General features: G+C 43.1%; 1 protein-coding gene across 3 annotated transcripts in view; it reads right to left on the bottom strand.

Annotated features, from left to right (window-relative positions):
* Window positions 1-18,325, bottom strand: part of FGGY (FGGY carbohydrate kinase domain containing) — a 1,529,104-nt gene that overhangs the window by 40,358 nt on the left and 1,470,421 nt on the right. The window contains exon 15 of one of the 3 annotated variants that reach the window (XR_011202985.1): window positions 16,138-16,232. The exons of the other annotated variants lie outside the window; for them this stretch is intronic. The gene's annotated coding sequence lies outside the window, so the exon portion shown is untranslated. The remainder of the gene's footprint in view (window positions 1-16,137; window positions 16,233-18,325) is intronic. 3 annotated transcript variants of the gene reach the window in all.

Here is an 18,325-nt window from a genome sequence, read left to right as displayed (position 1 = left end):
TGCCAAACTGCCACATCCCTGCTGGTACCACCAGGGTGGTAGGGCAGCCGGGCTAGAGGACAGCTCCCCTGGGCCAGCTGTCCACTGAAGACTGCTGGCAGTATTAGGAGTTGCCTGTCTGCCAGGGTTTCCGCGGCAGCAGCACCTCCACGAAAACCCTGGCAGAAAGGCTGCCAGCAACAGGAAATTCCTTTCCTGTCGCCAGCAGACGACTTCCCCCTACCTCCCTCTGCAATTACAGTACCTCCCCTTCCATGACAGCAGCCCCTCGAAGACAGCACCGCCCTCCCCCACCCCACCCACACACACACACTCGCACCCTGCATACATGCATTCACCAACATGCATACATGCAAGCATTCACCAACATGCATGCATACACGCATTCACGCGCACCAACAGACACAAATTCACACAAACATACCAACATGCACTCACTTCAACAATCACACATGCATACACACTGAAATTCACACATGCATACATTCATACACGTATACACAACACCCCGCCCCTCCTCCCCTGGCAGACGATCGACTTACTTTGTCCGGCGAGGAGATCGCCCGCCAGGGAACAGGCACTTCCACTGGCCCGGCGCCTCGGCATCAGGACACCACTACACCGAATTACTGCTCATAATACGGTGGGCGGAGTCCTTGTGGCATGGTGGTGACGGCTGTGACACCGCCTAAGCGCTGCTGACCGCCAGCATGACTGCTGAAGGATTTCCACCCAAATTGTGGCGGGAATCCCTCAGTTCTCGTAATATGGCGGTCAAAGTCGAAATGAGGGCCTCAATGTCTCTGAAGAGATTATATGGAGAAGCTAGTCTGCTGGAGATACATTCTCTATAAGAAATACATACCCTTAGAGATGACTCTCAATACCTAGATGTCCTTACTGAGATTATAGTATAGATAAAGCTACTGAGCTTTTACTCACATGTTGGATCTATCCTCACAAAAATTAAATGATGATGGCAGGGTGTAGTACTGATGCCATTGAGATGAAGTATTTTTTTTAATACATTGAGAAAAAAGGCTGCTGCAGATATTCTTTTATACATGAAATGCAATTTAAGGATGCAGCACAACTGCTCAATACTAGCTGTCCTCAGATACATAATACACAGACAAATTATGTGCACCTCTTGTGAGCCAATTAATATGAAAAGGTTCTATTATTATTGGGTTTTGCGATATCATACAGAATGTAATGTGATGTTACCAGTAATGACAAAGATGATGTAAATTGTGAAGTCATCTGTTAGGACATGAGCAATGCAATGCATACATGCAAGCATTCACCAACACGCACAATTTATAAATTAAGCACTGGTGCAAACAGCAAAGAATAAACGCAGACCGGGGGTTATTCAGCCTCACCTAACTAAAGCATGTACAGGGATAAAAGAGCTTTTGCAGGTTGGTTGCTCTACGTCACAAGCACAGCGCCTTAACAAGCGACCCTTAGGCTGTGAAAGTTGTTGGAAAGTCTGAGGGTGAGTGGCCAGCAACCCCTCTGGTGGTGTATGTGGAGAGTAAGAATAGATTTTTGCCCTTGGGAGCGAAGGAGGGTGTCATGACCCCAGTTTATCCTGCACAAAGTGGCTCTGTAAATTCCAATCAACATCTAGCGGGTAGTGGGGTTGAAGCAGGGTTTAATCATCTGACAGATGAGATAGTAGGGTTAAAAGAGGTTAACACCACGCTCACACAGACACTAACTGAGAAAGTAGAAAAATTGAGCGAATTATTAAGTAACTTTACCAAGGATGGGTGGAATGGACCAACATGCAGTATTGAGAAAGATCATCCCACCACTGACACCTTAAGTAATCCATCAAACCAAAAAACAGGCACCTCGCTGTCAGCACTCTGTGGCAGGCGCAAAAAAGGGATACGCAAGAAAGAAAGGTAACACTAAACAATCTGGCAGTGATCACAAGAGCTGGGACAATAACACCACACTCTCCCAGGCTACAAGACACTCCCAGATCACAAAGATGGGTATAGATAATGCAATAAGGCCAAAAACATAAGGTAATAGTCCCTTGCCCCTTGCTCAGTGGTTGCATCCACACAGGGGGAAGGTGGCTAGTAGCCAAAGACATTTTCTTGATAAACCTGTGCAAATTGTCACCTAGAACTCCCCAAACCAGAGAATCGTTAACCAACAAAACTATTCACTGGTTGCGGCATGTCAGCAACTGCAGATCGATAATGAGGGCAGATAGTGCTGCGGTGAACCGTATGAACAAGTACAGTAGAATGGATTCCACTGGTGGTAGAATTGCTGGTAAAGAAAAAAATGAGGTCTTCAGTGCCTTGGAGAACAGAGCATTATTAACTAATGGCTCAAATATTCGTAGCAAATTGAACCTGCCTTTTGATATATTTCCATGCAGCTGTAATGGGTATGGACCACTGCCTAATGAGGTGTGTGGGACTCAAGTGGAAACACTCTGTCCCCTGGCGACTTCAGACATAGATTGACTTTCTCGGGTTCAGACAGGGTCAGTGCTACAAATCTGGAGATAATCACTTTCCAATTCACATGTTAAAGGAGGAAAATGGCTTACTTTACCCAGTGTGATATATGTGTAGTTAGGGACTATCCCAGAGATCAGATCAGAGGACAGGTAACCCATTTGGTAAATACACAGATTAACTCCTTAGCTTTGCCCTTGCCCATAATTCCAGCTGCACCCAATGAAAGGAGGGGAGCTCTAGTCACACTGATATCGTGGAATCCGGCTGGTTTACAGTCAAAGCTTAATGACTTAGAGTGGAGGAATGTATGGATAATCATCAAATTATCCGAGTGCAGGAAACCTGGGCGAGGGAGCCAAATTAAATTAGGTACATTTGATTTTATTTCAACATATTGAGACTTTTTTAACATTTTAAAACCTATTTTTAGAAATTACTCCGAGAAGCTGAAAGGCAAAACCATCTCGTGTCTCTGGTTTATATAAGAGTGCACAGTGGCTTAAGGGGATTGAGGCTTCCAAAGAGGGTGCTAAACTAGGAATAGCGCAAGCTAGGATGTCTTATAAACAAATTTGAGTAAGTGTAAGAAAAATTGGGACTAACACCAGTGGGACGACTTAACAGGAGCCCTACAAGAAAATAACCCACCCCTGATTCCCGTAAGGTGGGACCTCTATCTAAAAAGAATAGATCGCATTGTACAATTCGGAATCTTGAACTGCTGGTTTAGAATTTGGACAACGTTATTTTTGGATCCTGTTAGAGCTGCTTTGGAGGTGCTGATGTTCTTCGATAAGAGCAGTGCTACACGTGGCTGACGGCACGGAAAGCATTGTGTAAGCGGTTAAAAATAGAAGTGTAGAAGGAGCAAAGTAACATGGATAGAAGTACATCCAATTGGGTCAAGGGTGCATATTGGGATTATATCCTCTTGGAAGTGAGGTGTGAGCCAACGCCTGATGGCCTGATTGATAAGTTCCTATCCAACAAATGAAGCACCAAGTTCTCAGCATTTCTTGACAGAATCAGCCCTATGAATGCTAAGACCCTTTACATTTGCTTTAGAATTAGCATGTTATCACTCAAGGTGTTTTCAGCAAAGTGGAAGAAGAAGAGTGACACAGTGTGGGGATGTCCTTTTTGTCCCAATACTAAGGAAACAAAGGAATATTTTATTCTTTTTTGCCCTGTGTACAACAAGCTGCGATCCAGGTAGACAATCCCACTATGTCGATCTCTCGGTGTAAGGTAGCATTTGGAGGTCTTACCATTATTAAAATTTGATACACTGGAATTGATTGTTTTTGCTTTATCAATATTTTTAAACTGGGCCTACTACTTAAGATCCAGCCTTGTGAAGTGATATGTGCTGTAGCTATACATGGGTAGTAACATGTCAAACTGAAGGCTATGTAACCCCCTTGAAGGAGGTGCCACCCTCACGAATTGTTACAAAAATTGGTGGCTGATAGCCTTGTGGATGGTATATCCGGGGCAGTGGATATAGCACATAGGTTAAATATGACAGCATATAGAAGACCCATTGAGTGACATGATCTTGGGCTTATTCGAGGCCACTGATTATTGTATCTGTTGGTGTTGGACTTTCACCTGTGGCTCTCCTCTGTACGTATTACTTACATGATTGTTGCATTCATCACTTTATAATGTTTTTACTTTTCATGCATGTCATTTTGATGCTACTTATGAATCGTGATTTTTACATAATTGTTTCGCTTGTCATGTTATAACTATTTTGATTTTTCCATTTTTCTTTCTGTGTGTACGTTTCGTGTATATGTTGCACTGGTCACTTTACAATAGTTCAACTTACAATGCTTGCAAATTTGATGATGTTTCACGAATTATGATTTTTATATGGCTTTCATTTCTGTCGTCTACAATCTGCTGGTTTTATATTTGATTGATGTACTTTGATGCTTTTTATTTTTATTTTGTTATTTTTATTGTGCTTTTATGGTCATATTATGACCGAACTAAAGTAATACCACTACTACTATTACTACTCAGATTTCTTGAGGATGTACACACTTGTACTGCCATTCTTAATACAAGCTCAAGGTTATCGCACACCATCATCTGCATGAAGTTGGACGAAGCTGGCAAAATTGGCTTCACTGCTTTCACAGGTGACATTTGGGATCATATTTGACTTTTTAGGTGAAGTAATTTCTGGGTATTCACATCCCATGTCTACTTCATGGCAGCCACTGGCTGTCCTGTTCTGTGGAGTTATTACCTCTATATCCTTTTAGTTTAGAATTGATTTCCGACTTCCCTCTGCAACATTCCATACTCCAGCATCATACCCCCACACACCTCCCCAGAACTTCATACTTTGTTTGGGAGCAGGAGGCTTGAAGCATCACCGATCTTTTCTGAAGAAAGTATCATATGACATGCTGCAGCAGGAAGTCGTCATTGCTGCAAAGTGAGCACATTTATCTGTTCCGCTTTTAAAAGTCAATATTTAAAGATTTCAAATAAACCCAAACAATAAAAATGCAATATGCTTCATATTCGTAGGTTAATGAATGGGCCTGTCCTTTGGCACCAGCTGGGCAAAATGCAGCACAAATTGAAAATTAGGCAATATACCGCAGAAAGAGTGTATGTAATATTAAATAAAATTACAAATCTTTTATTTCAGTCCTGCCAAACCATTACCAGTCCCTTGGTTGTGAAACGGCTGAGGCCAGGACATAAGCCAGACCTTTCTCTTTAGGTTTCCAATAGCATTAAATTGACTCGAAAAATAATAAATGTACGCCCAGAAGTAGGAATTTCAAAACAAGCTGTGTCCTTAACCCAAATGAATGTTGATCTGAAACCAGTTCCCAGCATCATTAAGATTACAATGAAATTGTTCACACTTTAAATACAGTTAACACTGTTGCATACTTTTCACGTGTATTTAACCCACTCAGTATTTTACAGGTTTACTGCAACATGAAAAAATAACATGATCAAATATTTATTAATGATTTATTTACACAGCACCTTTTTACTGAACGACTTTTACAGTGCTAATAAAAACACAGCACATCATTATTTTCTGTTTTTTGAAACCCTAAAGGAAATGTTGTAAACCAGCATATTAGTAATATGATATGGAGAAAGTATTAAAGTGAGTCGTACTGTACTGTACATGTGTGAATATATATATTCACTGAAAAAACACAGTTAAGCACGAGTTATGGCGCAGGGATCATAAAACCTTGAAATTCAACAATTATGATGTGCAGCACGCAATGCACATGATAACTCATGCCCGTGCCATGTCTTGTTCTTTGTAGACAACATTTATGCTTTTTTCTATGCCATTTGCTAAGGGGTGAACTGAGCATGGCAAGGGGTACAACCTATGGTGTGCATTGTGTTTTGCACATCATAACGGACAAAGATCAGTGCTTTTTAGACTAAGGTCCATATGTATACTTTTTAGTGCCACATTTGCGGCTTTTTTTGACGCAAAAGCAGCGCAAACTAACAAAATACAGCTGTATTTTGTAAGTTTGCGTTGCTTTTGCGTCAAAAAGTGGCGCAAATGCGGTGCTAAAAAATTATAAATATTGGCCTAAGGGCCTTATTTAGATGTTGGTGGTAACGGTCCCGCCTATGACTTTTCGACTGAAAACCCGTTCGCCGCTGCAACAGTCCGCCCGCTGTATTTTGATGTTGGTGGTCCATTAGACAAAGGCCTGCATTCGAACCACCATTTTTGACAAGAAAGGCAGCCTGCGTCAGTAGAGCGATAGGGAAAAGTGGCTGACTGTGGAACCCAAGACACCCTTCCCGCTGTGCAAATTTGAAAGTGCCTTACCACCAAGAAAAAAATGGCAGTCCGACCTCCATGTTTGAGTTAGCGGATTGAGGGAGGAAAGGGTGTGAAAACTAAACTCTTTTCCGCATTCCACACCTGCCTTCGACTGGAAAACACTTGCCATTGCTGCTGCCACCGACCCTCAGAAAAAACACAACCCACCTATCACCAGACTCCAAGGTAGGGATGCTGCATTGGCAGAGTACATTGGGTGGGCACTGCACGGAACGTCGGGGCCACTGCAGACATATAACTGTCAAAGTATGTTTTTTTTAAATCACTGTGACGTGCATATGTCGGGGACACGAGTGGGTCAGAGACGGATAGGTACGCACTGGTACACAACACATGTTGCACACATACACAACTGTCATTGTGGTGCCAGTATTCATTAGCAAATGAACACTGGCACCACAATGACAGTACATTCACACCTGTCAACTGTGTCTATGTGTGCACATTGCCAGGGGACCTGTACCTGTTGTGTTGTGCTGCGAGTTGAGTGTGTGAGTCAGTACGTGTATGTGTCTGTGGATTGGCTGGTTGAGGTGAAGGGAGCGGGGATTGCGTGATGTGGTTGCGTCTGCATGTGTGTCACTTGCATGTGAGACCAATATTGCTGGGTATGTTGTATTGCCGTGTGTAACATTCAGGTGAGTGTGGTAATTGTGTGGAGGACGTTATCATGATGTGTGAAGTTGTGCGTGAATGTGTTTGTGTAGCTGAGTGTGCAGTTGTGTTGGCTGCTCTGGTTGTGTGGTATGTGAGTGCAGTGTCAATGGTGTGTGCATGTTGTGGCATGGATGTATATCAATGTGTGTTTTTGGCATGTACGGGTTGTGTTGAGTCGGAATGGCAATGGTTTGTTGTGTGACAGTGTTGTATTATGCAGTGTGTAGTGCGAGGGTACACCTATGGCTAAGTGACAGTGTGTGTATGTGTCACTTACCTCTCTTCCATAGCCCCTGCCATTAAACAAAGCCCATTTGAGTCCCGCCGCCATCTCCCTCCATCAGCAAACCGTCACCAGTCAATCCTCTTACAGAGCTGTAACATCTAAATACAGCAGGCGGAAGACCGTCGACTTGGCAGCCTTCTCGGTCCGCAGCCAAACCGACCTGGCGGAGTCCTGTAACAGCTGCCATAACATTTCTTTTCATGTTGCCACCAACCAACCAGGGTGCTCACTCCAAAAATGTTGCCTTCAACAATAAGAAGACTTGAATTTTTAAATTTAAACTTAACTGCCAATATATCTATTAATTCTGAACCTTAAATGCTGCAAACCTACTGAACAGATGCATATAAAGCACACTTTCTTGGTAAACAACCAGCTTTCTGCCAAATTTGGTGTATTTCTGTTTGTCCATTTTGGCTGTAGCACTATCTACAATTCCCTGTGGAAATTACATGGGGAAGTTGAGCTTTGGGACCCCACCCTTTTTTTCTTGGCCCCCCTTGACATATCCCCTGAAACTTTCCAGGAAGGAGCTGGGGTGGATGAACTTTTTGGGACAAAGTTTTATGAAGATTCATCAAATTGTTCCAAAGTTATTAGCAAAACAAAAGACACTCTTCCAATTGAAAGTCTGGCCTAGCTATTGCCAAATCTGACTGTGTAATATATATAGTAACCAAAAATACTTTTTTTTTTTTTTTGCAGCCACATATGTATACAACAACCATCTAAATGTTCACCAAATTGTGTGTGGGTGCATAAATTATTACTTTGTTGACTACCCGCCCCTTGATGGACCTGCATGAGATTCAGAAAAGCAATACTAAGCTAGACATTTTAAGTATCTCCCAAAAATCCATCAAACTTTGCAAAATATATTAATAACCAGCCCTGTCAAGTTCCCAGGTCCATCTGTAATGTGCTGCTCCCGTCCAGGTTTTTTCTTTGACTTCAGCGACTTCTACTCTTGTTTGTTCCATTCAAAACATGATGACAAGCCGTAGCATTCAAACAAGAAGCCTGGACTGGGGCAGCACATAACAAATGGGCCTGGGACCCTGAAAACTATGCATAAATGTAAAATATTAGTTGACTTCCTCCTTTTGCTTTGCATCCTTATTGTGATGGCAACAACGCCTTAAATACCTGCACTGAATGTAACTTGACAACTGCCTGCCACATATAATGGAGATTCACCAAGCAGTGCCAAAGTTATAACCAAATGAAAATGGTATTGGCACCTATACCTTTGATCCCCTCCCCTTATGGATTGTTATGAAACTTCACACACCAGTAAGAAATCAATCCTTGCAAGTTTCTGTCAACTTTTCCGTAGATTTGTCATGCAGTTCCAAACTTATTAGCTAATAACCCCCGCCCCCATTTTAAAATGCAAAGCGAAAGAATCTTAGATACACCTTTTAGTTGTGGTAGATTAGGATCATTGCAATGTTTCAATTTCAGCTGTTAATGTTCCACTTTTAGTCTCAGTGACTTCCTGTTTGATGCTAAGAAGCTTTTGTAAGCGTCTTCCTTTGAAATTTTGACTTTTGCTGCCTAAAATGTGCTCGATTTATCATATTTTCTGCTGTTGCTACATGTGTCAGTCACCGAGTGTTGACTGGGTGACTGCTGCTATTCTTGCTGTGATGTTGTATTTGTTTCCTTTAAGTATTGTTTAGCTGTGTTGACTCTAGTGTTGTACCTGAGACACGCGCTGACTATCCTATAGTGGAGTACTGGTATTATGGGTGATTTCAAGGGTAGGTAGAAATCTTTGCATGTTTCTAAGCTCTTCAGAGCAGTTTAGGATACAGGGGTTCAGGCACATGCCCTCCAAAGGAGACATGTAGACTGTAGCATTTGTTTCTTTAAATCATGTACTTATCCTTTTCTAGGGACGTTTTGACCTGGAGTTCCTGTTAGTGCCGGTGATGAGCCACTGGCCTGTATGCCTTCTTCGTAACTTTATTAGCTGCTCGAGGCACTGTGCAGGTGGTCTTAGATAAGCACTTGTCTGTTTCCCTCATTCTTCAAGACCTTCTACTCTCAGGACCCTAGAGAGAGAGGGGATCGTGATAGTCTGATTCATGAGATTAAATAATTTGGGATTTGACATATTGGGTAAACGTGTGAGGGATACGGTGATTCCTGAAGTGTGAGCTCACATTCAACATATGGTGGTAAGGGGCTTCCTGTGGCCTCTATGTCTGAGGGTCCTGTGCAGCACACTGATGATTTCTTAGCATTATCTTTCTGTGATTTTTTTCTTCCTCTTTTGCCCAGTATTCATTTAGTGATCCTAAAGAAGTGGGCAGAGCCTGAGAAGCTATGTGTTCCAAGTGTCTAGAAATAAGTGCATCTCATTTATAGAAGGATGGTCTGACACACTGAAGATTGACTCTGTTTTGTACAAGTTGACTAGTCGTGTGAATGTGGTGCTAGAGGGTGCTGCTCAGGCTGATTTTATTGAAAAGAAGGTTGAGTCTGCTTTAAACAGAGTTCATTTTTCAGCAATATTCTGTCTCTGTGTGCTGCTTATTCTGTCCAATCTCTGCTTCATGACTCAGCCTCTTATTGCTACTCTGGAAGAGGATGAAGACTCTAGTGATATTCTGGAGTTAATGGAGAAGCAACTTCAGCAATATTTCTATATGACTTCGGATGTGAAGAGGACAGGTAGCAGCTCTCTTACAGCAATGGTAGCCAATGGCCAGCCATCGACAACAATGGATGATAGCTTGGAAGAATTAATTTTTCAGAAATCGCTGTTGCTTAACTCCCTTTTTTTGAGCCAAAACATTTTGGTCAGAATACGGAGCCGATGGTTAAGCAGACAACAAAGAATGCCAAGTTCACAATGGCCTTTCACCCTAAAATGATTTTGGTGATGTTACAGTACAATTCTAGAAGTCAGTCTGCTCAGCACTTTCCACCTAGGCGCAGATGCCCCCTCAGGATTCGGAGGTCATGGAAGGGATACCTAAGGGTCAGTCTTCCATTAAGCCAAAGTAGATGCCGGTAAGAATATGTGGACCCTCCTCTGCAAAGCCCTGCACAGGTACTGCCTTCTATGAGGGGTTATGTTATGGCATTCATTCAGGTTTGGGATGAGTCTGCTTCCTGCACTTGAGGGTTGTAGGGTGCCCTCGAACGTAGACAAGACTTTGAGAATATTTCCACAGATTCAAGGAACAGAAAAAGGTCCTGCTAGCAGATCCTCTAAGAAGGGGAGCCAAATAGAAGAGACCTACAGACCAAGAGAGCCATCATCCAGCCCTGTTAGAATATGTACCTGTATGGGGGTTTACTGTTTAGCACCCCTCTAGGGCATGCATTCCTTCCAGCTGCAAAGGCTGTAAAGCGTCGACAGTTCTCCTAAGGATGGAAGCTACTCTGGTGAATCAATAGTTGCATTCACAAGGAGACATGGCAGCCTTCATATTTATGGTGGTCTGGGCCATATTTCACTTCAAGTTTACAGTACAGCGTATTTTGAAAAATTTGATTTAGTGTTTCAGAACTAGGATCCCTCCATTCCTGTGGCAGCGTATCTGAAAAGCTGTTTCTAGTGGTGGCTCATGAAAACCTACTGCTCTGCGGGAGATTCGAGCTTTGGTCTTCAAATCCTGTGGTCATGACAACGGGTGCCAATCACATTGGGAAAGGGTGACACTTAGGAATCTGCCTCAGGTCAAGAAGTGTGGTTAGCCGAGGAATTAAATATGCCACCCAGTTGGTGGGGAAGGAAGGAAGGTTGAATGAGACTTTAGTCAATTTCTGTATATATACATTGGTAGGCGTGTGATACCATATATAATAATCAGGTTACAAAATCTTATATCAAAGGCCCTAGTTCACCACTGTTATTGTTGACTTAGACAGAGTCTCACATTCCATTGATCCAGGCCTCTGACCACTTAGGGGTTGGAGAATATGCAGACTGACATCCTCAGTTGGGTATTTTTACCTTAAATTGAGTTCTCTCTCATAATGAAGGTCTTTCAAGAAATCAAGAAACATCTGGATACTCTATGGATGTACATATGTGCCTTCGGATTGGACTTGATGCCCTGCTTCCAGCATTTTGTATCGGGAGCAGTGCTATGAGGGCTTGTGGAGTGGGTGTTCTCTCTCTTTTTTTCATTGGCCTCAAGGTTTGCTATTTGCCTTCACTTAGTTATATTTCTGTCCAGAGTACTCCACATGACAGGTACAGGTCCCCTGGCAATGTGCACACATGGACACAGTTGGCAGGTGTGAATGAACTGTCATTGTGGTGCAAGCAATCATGTGCCAATGAATACTGGCACCATAATGACAGCTTTGTATGTGTGCGATATCTGTTGTGTACCAGTGTGTCCCCATCCGTGTCTGACCCACTTCTAACCCCGACATATGCTGTTCACAAGATGAGGGGTCCTCGGTCATTCTACCGGTTCACTTCTGGGCAACTCTTGGATCTCTCTCCTTCAGCTTATGGAAATCAGACCCAAATGGAAGTTAGACGAAAATGGATCTTGAATATTATCACTTACAACTTTGGTAGCAAAGACCTGTGCTTCATCCTGTTGTCAGGTTTATGTTCAATGGCTTGGAGACTAAACAGTTAGGACTCTTTGAAACCGGGTATGTCTAAGGAAGTGGCATTTTTTCTGAGGCGGCCTAGAAATCCTTTTGTGCCAAGGGCGTATTCACAGTATTGGAGAACTTTATGGTCCTAATTTGTATATGTGGGATGTCTCCCCTGGATTGTGACCCTTTAGTAAATTTGAATTTCTTGTGACATGTTTTCAAGCTGGATTTAGCTACATCTTTGCACGTCTAGCTGGCAGCTATCAAAGTGCCTCAGGAGCATTGTGGGAAATGGTCCTCCGTTTATTTATTAAGAAGGTTTGAGTTGGCCTGTCCTAGGGTTATTCTGTGGTTCCTAATTTGGATCTTCTCTTGTCGTTTGTGGCATAATGCATACTGTATTTGAGACATTAGAGCATGTCCAGCTTGAAATTCTAACTAGGAAAGTAGCCTTCCTCAAGGAAACCCCGGCATTCAGCAGCACACGCAGTGGACTGCAAAGAAAAACTCTGGGTCCTTGCACTGACGTTTTGTTTAAATACTGCTCACTAGTGAGGTCTGTGACGAGGAACGGTATGAGTCCGCGTAACGAGGGTTACTAATAATTAATCCGGGAATTAAACAAATTCGTCTAAAGGGAGGCAGTTCCTTCCTTTGCTTTGTCCGATGGTTTGATCACAATTCCCAGATATTAGCTTGCGACCAGGAACTACTTAAAGCAATAAATGGCTCAAAATCTGTCATTAGTAGAGGTAGTTAAAGCAATGAATGGCTCACAATCTAATGTTATTGCTAATAAGTGAAAAGCTTAACTAATCAAGAGACTGGAAGTTGCATGGCGATGAAGCCAGAGGAATCTGATTTACGCTGATTCTCCCTCGTGGGAAGTAACATCCCCTCATAAACAGGCTGGTAGGAGTAAGAAGGGTGCGCATGGCCGCGTTAGGCGAGGAACATATCAGAATTGTTTAATCCGGTCGAGTGATGCTTTCCGAGCCTGGCTGTTAGCGCTGCACGCGGCTGACTCTTCTAGTTACTGCCAGCCTCGCGTGAGGGCTCTCCTTTACGACGCCGCATTCCCCACACAGGACTAAAAGCCCTGCTGACGGGCGCTCGACACACTTCCTAAGGTATTTCGAAGGGTCAACGTGGGACATGCTACAGCCCCTGCTGTCTGCCCCTACCAGCTTTACTGTCACACACCACACGGTCTCCTTACAGGACAACAGCAGCGGTCCAGGCCCCTCAGGAGGAAGAACCGCCGAGTGCACGCGGGGGCCCTGGCGTCCGTTCACTAAAGTTGGCCAGACGACTTCCAGACGCTTCACACGGGGAGACTTTGAAAATTCTTTTTCTTTGATATAGGGTTACACTTAATCTCTGTCCTATCTACAGATCGCGATCTCTATGTACTGTATGTACTGTACTACAGAGTGATACGGGACATTTCGGTAGGTGTAAATCTGCCTCGGGGTTCAAGACCGGGCTTCGATAACATTTGAAGCGTTGGAGGCATAGCACGGAGTCCATGAGCCAGGGTTGGCTCATGTAAATCGGTATTTATTACAGTCTGCGTTCCCAGTAGAACTGTATGGCAGAACTGCGACATAATAACACCCCCCCCCCCTTCAGTAAATCGCTTGCTTCTCCGCTCCGATGCATTTTTAATCAGAAAGTGTACCAGACCCGTTCCAATAAAGTTAAGGTTACAACACGGCACCCCTTGTTAGTTGCAGCGTTTCCAGCCTTTTGGGTGAGCACGAGAAACGCTGTTTGTAAATGCTCGGGTTACATTTCTAGTCTCAGAGGTACATTGAAAACTACACTAATTTTGTTCAACTGAAAGACAAGCATTGGCTATGCCAACAGATCTCGCCTTTGGCTGCGAATGCAGACCTGTCCAGCTTTGTCCATGCTTTTCGCATATTATGTTGACCGTCAGTAACAGAATAGCAAAAACGCAATAGGTCTCGCATTTGCGAGAGTTAGAGACATCGGCGTTAAAAATGAGAATGTATTTTATCTATGTCTTTTAGTTTGGAGTGTAGGAGATGTATGGTGCTTGGAATGGAAATTTGTGGTTTGTATTTTAATTGTTACTTGTGTAATTGTGCCCTGTGGAACTGTGTGGTACGGAGTGTATTTGTGCTGTGGAATTTTGTGGCATGGTGAATATATATGGGTCAAAGATGCATAGAATAGATAGAAAGCAAGACAGTGAGGGATAGGTAAGTTTATTTAGGAACTGGTGGAAGCTTCCCTCACACAGAAGGTACAATGCAAGCTTCCCTCACAGTTCCAAAGGCATTCTGCATGACCGGTGGGTCGATAACCTGCTTTTAATAGTTGTTTCCCAGGTCATATGGCATCTGTTTAATGACAGGCGATCTCGAGGGCCTTCGGGTGGGTGAATGACAGTGTCTGCTACTGATGACGTTCCGAGCGTGTTTCCCAGTATCTGCCGGGGAAAAAATGGCAGCACTTTTGTTTGAATGAGAGATGGCCTTGGTGACTCTGAGTGAGGCAGAGAAGGTTTGTATTGCCTATGGAGTTCAGGTAAACGCTGTACTATCTTAGTCTCTGCAGACATGTGATGGCCTACGGCGGTAATGACATTCTGTGTCTATGGGAAAAAGTGTTCGTACATATGGCTCAAGATTTCTAAATGGCAGGTATGCAGGGCTAAACAGCACTTCTGCTGCTCCCAGAGGCTGAGCTGAGCTGTAGAAGAAAAAGTGTGTGAATAAGACAAATGGTCCAGAAATGAAAGCCTGCAAGTAACGGGCAGAAGCATAGGCGTGAGCAGCGCACCAAAAGGAGGGACAAATGTAAGCAACTGGCCTCAGAAAAGCAAGGATTTTTAAAGGGCACACAAAGGAACGAGTAACAAGAGGTGTTTGTGTTCTAAGCACTGCCTATGCGAGACCTAAAAATGACTGGAAATAACAGTCTTCACTGTGTGTTTCATAGTTGGGTGTATATCAGAAACACTTCATGTGTTTAATATTTGTAATAATTCACAATACCATCAGTTGTAAACACTGAGTACTGTATTTAATGTTTTGCTGCAAACCGATAAAACACTTTCTATCAGGAATAGAAAACACCATATTCCCATTACTATAATTAATAATATGATTCTTGCTATCAGCCTACAAAGAAAGTTCAGCTACAGCCTTTCAAATGAAATGCAAATCTATAGCTTTAAAAACTACCCAACTAAATCAACGGGCAGTAATGAGTAGTCCTAGAATACACTGCATTTTAATTTAAAGATGAAGAGGAACCAACATAGAGGAACCCCGTTACCACTTTGACAGGTTTGAAGCAAATCAGATCATTGAGTACCACTAGAACAAGCTGACATAGTCAGTAGCTTTCCTGTTCCAGTTGCCAATACCAGCAAGCTAATGGCTTCCTCTCACTACCGCACAGCATTAGGCTTAGGTGGATGAAACCAGGAAGTGGCTAGAAATTGGGCACATGTGCCTTACCGCACACTATCATTTGTAACAGATGCAAGCTGTGAACCCTTCTTCTAAAACAAAAACAAAAAAATACCGACATGAAATGTTCTACCAGTTGTGTACATTTACTTGACTTTGTGAAGGAAACACACCAAATGCTGCCTGTTCTTCTCAATAAAAATAAAGCATTAATGTGAATTTATATTTGAGTTCCAAAATCCATCTCGGTCGAACGTTTGCTCCAGCTGATACCTGAAAGTGACAAACGTGCCTCTCGCTGCACGGTTTCCTTGGCAAATGCATCCTAAACCACGCGCCTGCGTAGCAGTGTAGTTAGTGCCGTCTATGATAGCAGCGCTTACAGCGTGAGCTCTCACAGCAAGCAAAGAGGCAGGACAGCGTTCATTAACCTCTTAGCTGCTGGGCCTTCCCCTCCCCCCCAGTGCTGAGCCCTTTTGGCTATTTGGGGTAGTTCGCGCTTAGGCCTTCATAACTTTTTGTCCACATAATCTATCCACGCCAAATTTGCGTCCTTTTTTTCCAACATCCTAGGGATTCTAAAGGTACCCAGAGTTTTTGGGTTCCCCTGGAGGAGACCAAGAAATTAGCCAAAATACACCTACAATTTATTTATTTTTCAAAAAAATGGGAAAAAAGGTCTGCCGAAGAAGGCTTGTGGTTTTTTCCCTGGAAATGGCATCAACAAAAGGTTTGTGGTGCTAAAATCACCATCTTCCCAGCTTTCAGGAACAGGCAGACTTGAATCAGAAAACCACATTTTTCAACACAATTTTGACATACCCCATTTTTTATATTTTTGGTGCTTTCAGCCTCCTTCCAGTTAGTGACAGGAATGGGTGTGAAACCAATACTCGATCCCGGAAAGCTAAGCATTTCTGAAAAGTAGACAATATTCTGAATTCAGTAAGGGGTCATTTGTGTAGATCCTACAAGGTTTTCCTACAGAAAATAACAGCTGAAAACAAAAATAAATTAAATTGAGCTGAAAAAAACAGCAATTTTTCTCAGTGTTTTACTCTGTTACTTTTTCCTGCAATGTCAGATTTTTTCAAGCAATATACCATTACATGTGCTGGACTCTTCTGGTTGCAGGGATATATATGGCTTGTAGGTTCATCAAGATCCCTAGGTACCCAGAGCCAATAAATGAGCTGCACCTTGCAATGGGTTTTCATTCTATACCGGGCATACAGTAATTCATTTGCTGAAATATAAAGAGTGAAAAATAGGTATCAAGAAAACCTTTGTATTTACAAAATGGGCATAAGATAAGGTATTGAGCAGCAGTGGTTATTTGCCCATCTCTGAATTCCGGGGTGCCCATACTAGCATGTGAATTACAGACCATTTCTCAAATAGACGTCTTTTTCACACACTGTCTTACATTTGGAAGCACAAAATGTAGAGAAAGACAAGGGGCAATAACACTTGTTGTGCTATTCTGTGTTCCCCCAAGTCTCCCGATAAAAATGGTACCTCACTTGCGTGGGTAGGCCTAATGCACGTGACAGGAAAGGCAACATGGACACATCACATTTTTACATTGAAATCTGAAATATTTTTTGCAAAGTGCCTAGCTGTAGATTTTAGCCTCTAGCTCAGCCGGCACCTAGGGAAACCTACAAAACCAGCACATTTTTGAAAACTAGACACCTAGGGGAATACAGGACGGGCTGACTTGTGGGGCTCTGATCAGGTTCTGTTACCCAGAATCCTTTGCAAACCTTAAAATGTGGCCCACAAAACAATTTTTCCTCACATTTCGGTGACAGAAAGTTCTGAAATCTGAGAGGAGCCACAAATTTCCTTCCACCCAGCATTCCAAGTCTTCTGATAAAAATGATACCTCACTTGTGGGGGTAGGAGTAGTGCCCGCAACAGGAAATGCCCCAAAACACAACGTGGACACATCACATTTTGACAAAGAAAACAGAGCGTTTTTTTGCAAAGTGCCTCGCTGTGGATTTTGGCCTCTAGCTCAGCAGGCACCTAGGGAAACCTAGCAAACCTGCACAGTTTTGAAAACTAGACACCTAGGGGAATCCAAGATGGGGCGACTTGTGGGGCTCTGATCAGGTTCTGTTACCCAGAATCCTTTGCAAACCTCAAAATGTGGCCAAAAAACACTTTTTCCTCACATTTCGGTGACAGAAAGTTCTGGAATCTGAGAGGAGCCACAAATTTTCTTCCACCCAGCGTTCCCCCAAGTCTCCCGATAAAAATGATACCTCACTTGTGGGGGTAGGCCTAGTGCTCGCGACACGAAATGCACCAAAACACAACGTGGACACATCACATTTTGACAAAGAAAACAGAGCTGTTTTTTGCAAAGTGCCTAGCTGTAGATTTTGGCCTCTAGCTCAGCAGGCACTTAGTGAAACCTAGCAAACCTGCACAGTTTTGAAAACTAGACACCTAGGGGAATCCAAGAAGGGGTGACTTGTGGGGCTCTGATCAGGTTCTGTTACCCAGAATCCTTTGCAAACCTCAAAATGTGGCCAAAAAAACACTTTTTCCTCACATTTCGGTGACAGAAAGTTCTGGAATTTGAGAGGAGCCACAAATTTCCTTCCACCCAGCATTCCCCCAAGTCTCCCGATAAAAATGATACCTCACTTGTGGGGGTAGGCCTAGTGCCCGCGACAGGAATAGATCACACAACGGTCAATGTTGGTACTTACATGAGGCAACTGTTGACCCTGGGGTGATCCATTCCTTAAGCAGGCACTAGGTATAGGCACGCAAGTGGGGTAGTGTTTTTATCAGGACAGGTGAGGAATCACTGGGTGGTAGGAATGTTGTGGATCGCAGCATATTCCTGTAGTTTGTGTGACAGAAATGCAAGAAAAATAGAGTTTTTATTCAACATTTCAGCTTTGCAGTGTATTCTGGGTAAGAAAACTTTGGGGAATCCACACAAGTCACACCTCTGTGGACTCCCCCGGATGTCTAGTTTCCAGAAATGTTT

This window comes from Pleurodeles waltl, chromosome 4_2 (genome assembly GCF_031143425.1).
Source record: "Pleurodeles waltl isolate 20211129_DDA chromosome 4_2, aPleWal1.hap1.20221129, whole genome shotgun sequence".
Taxonomy (NCBI): Eukaryota; Metazoa; Chordata; class Amphibia; order Caudata; family Salamandridae; genus Pleurodeles; species Pleurodeles waltl.
Note: the sequence above shows the minus strand (reverse complement) of the source record. Positions and strands in the feature narration are given on the sequence as shown.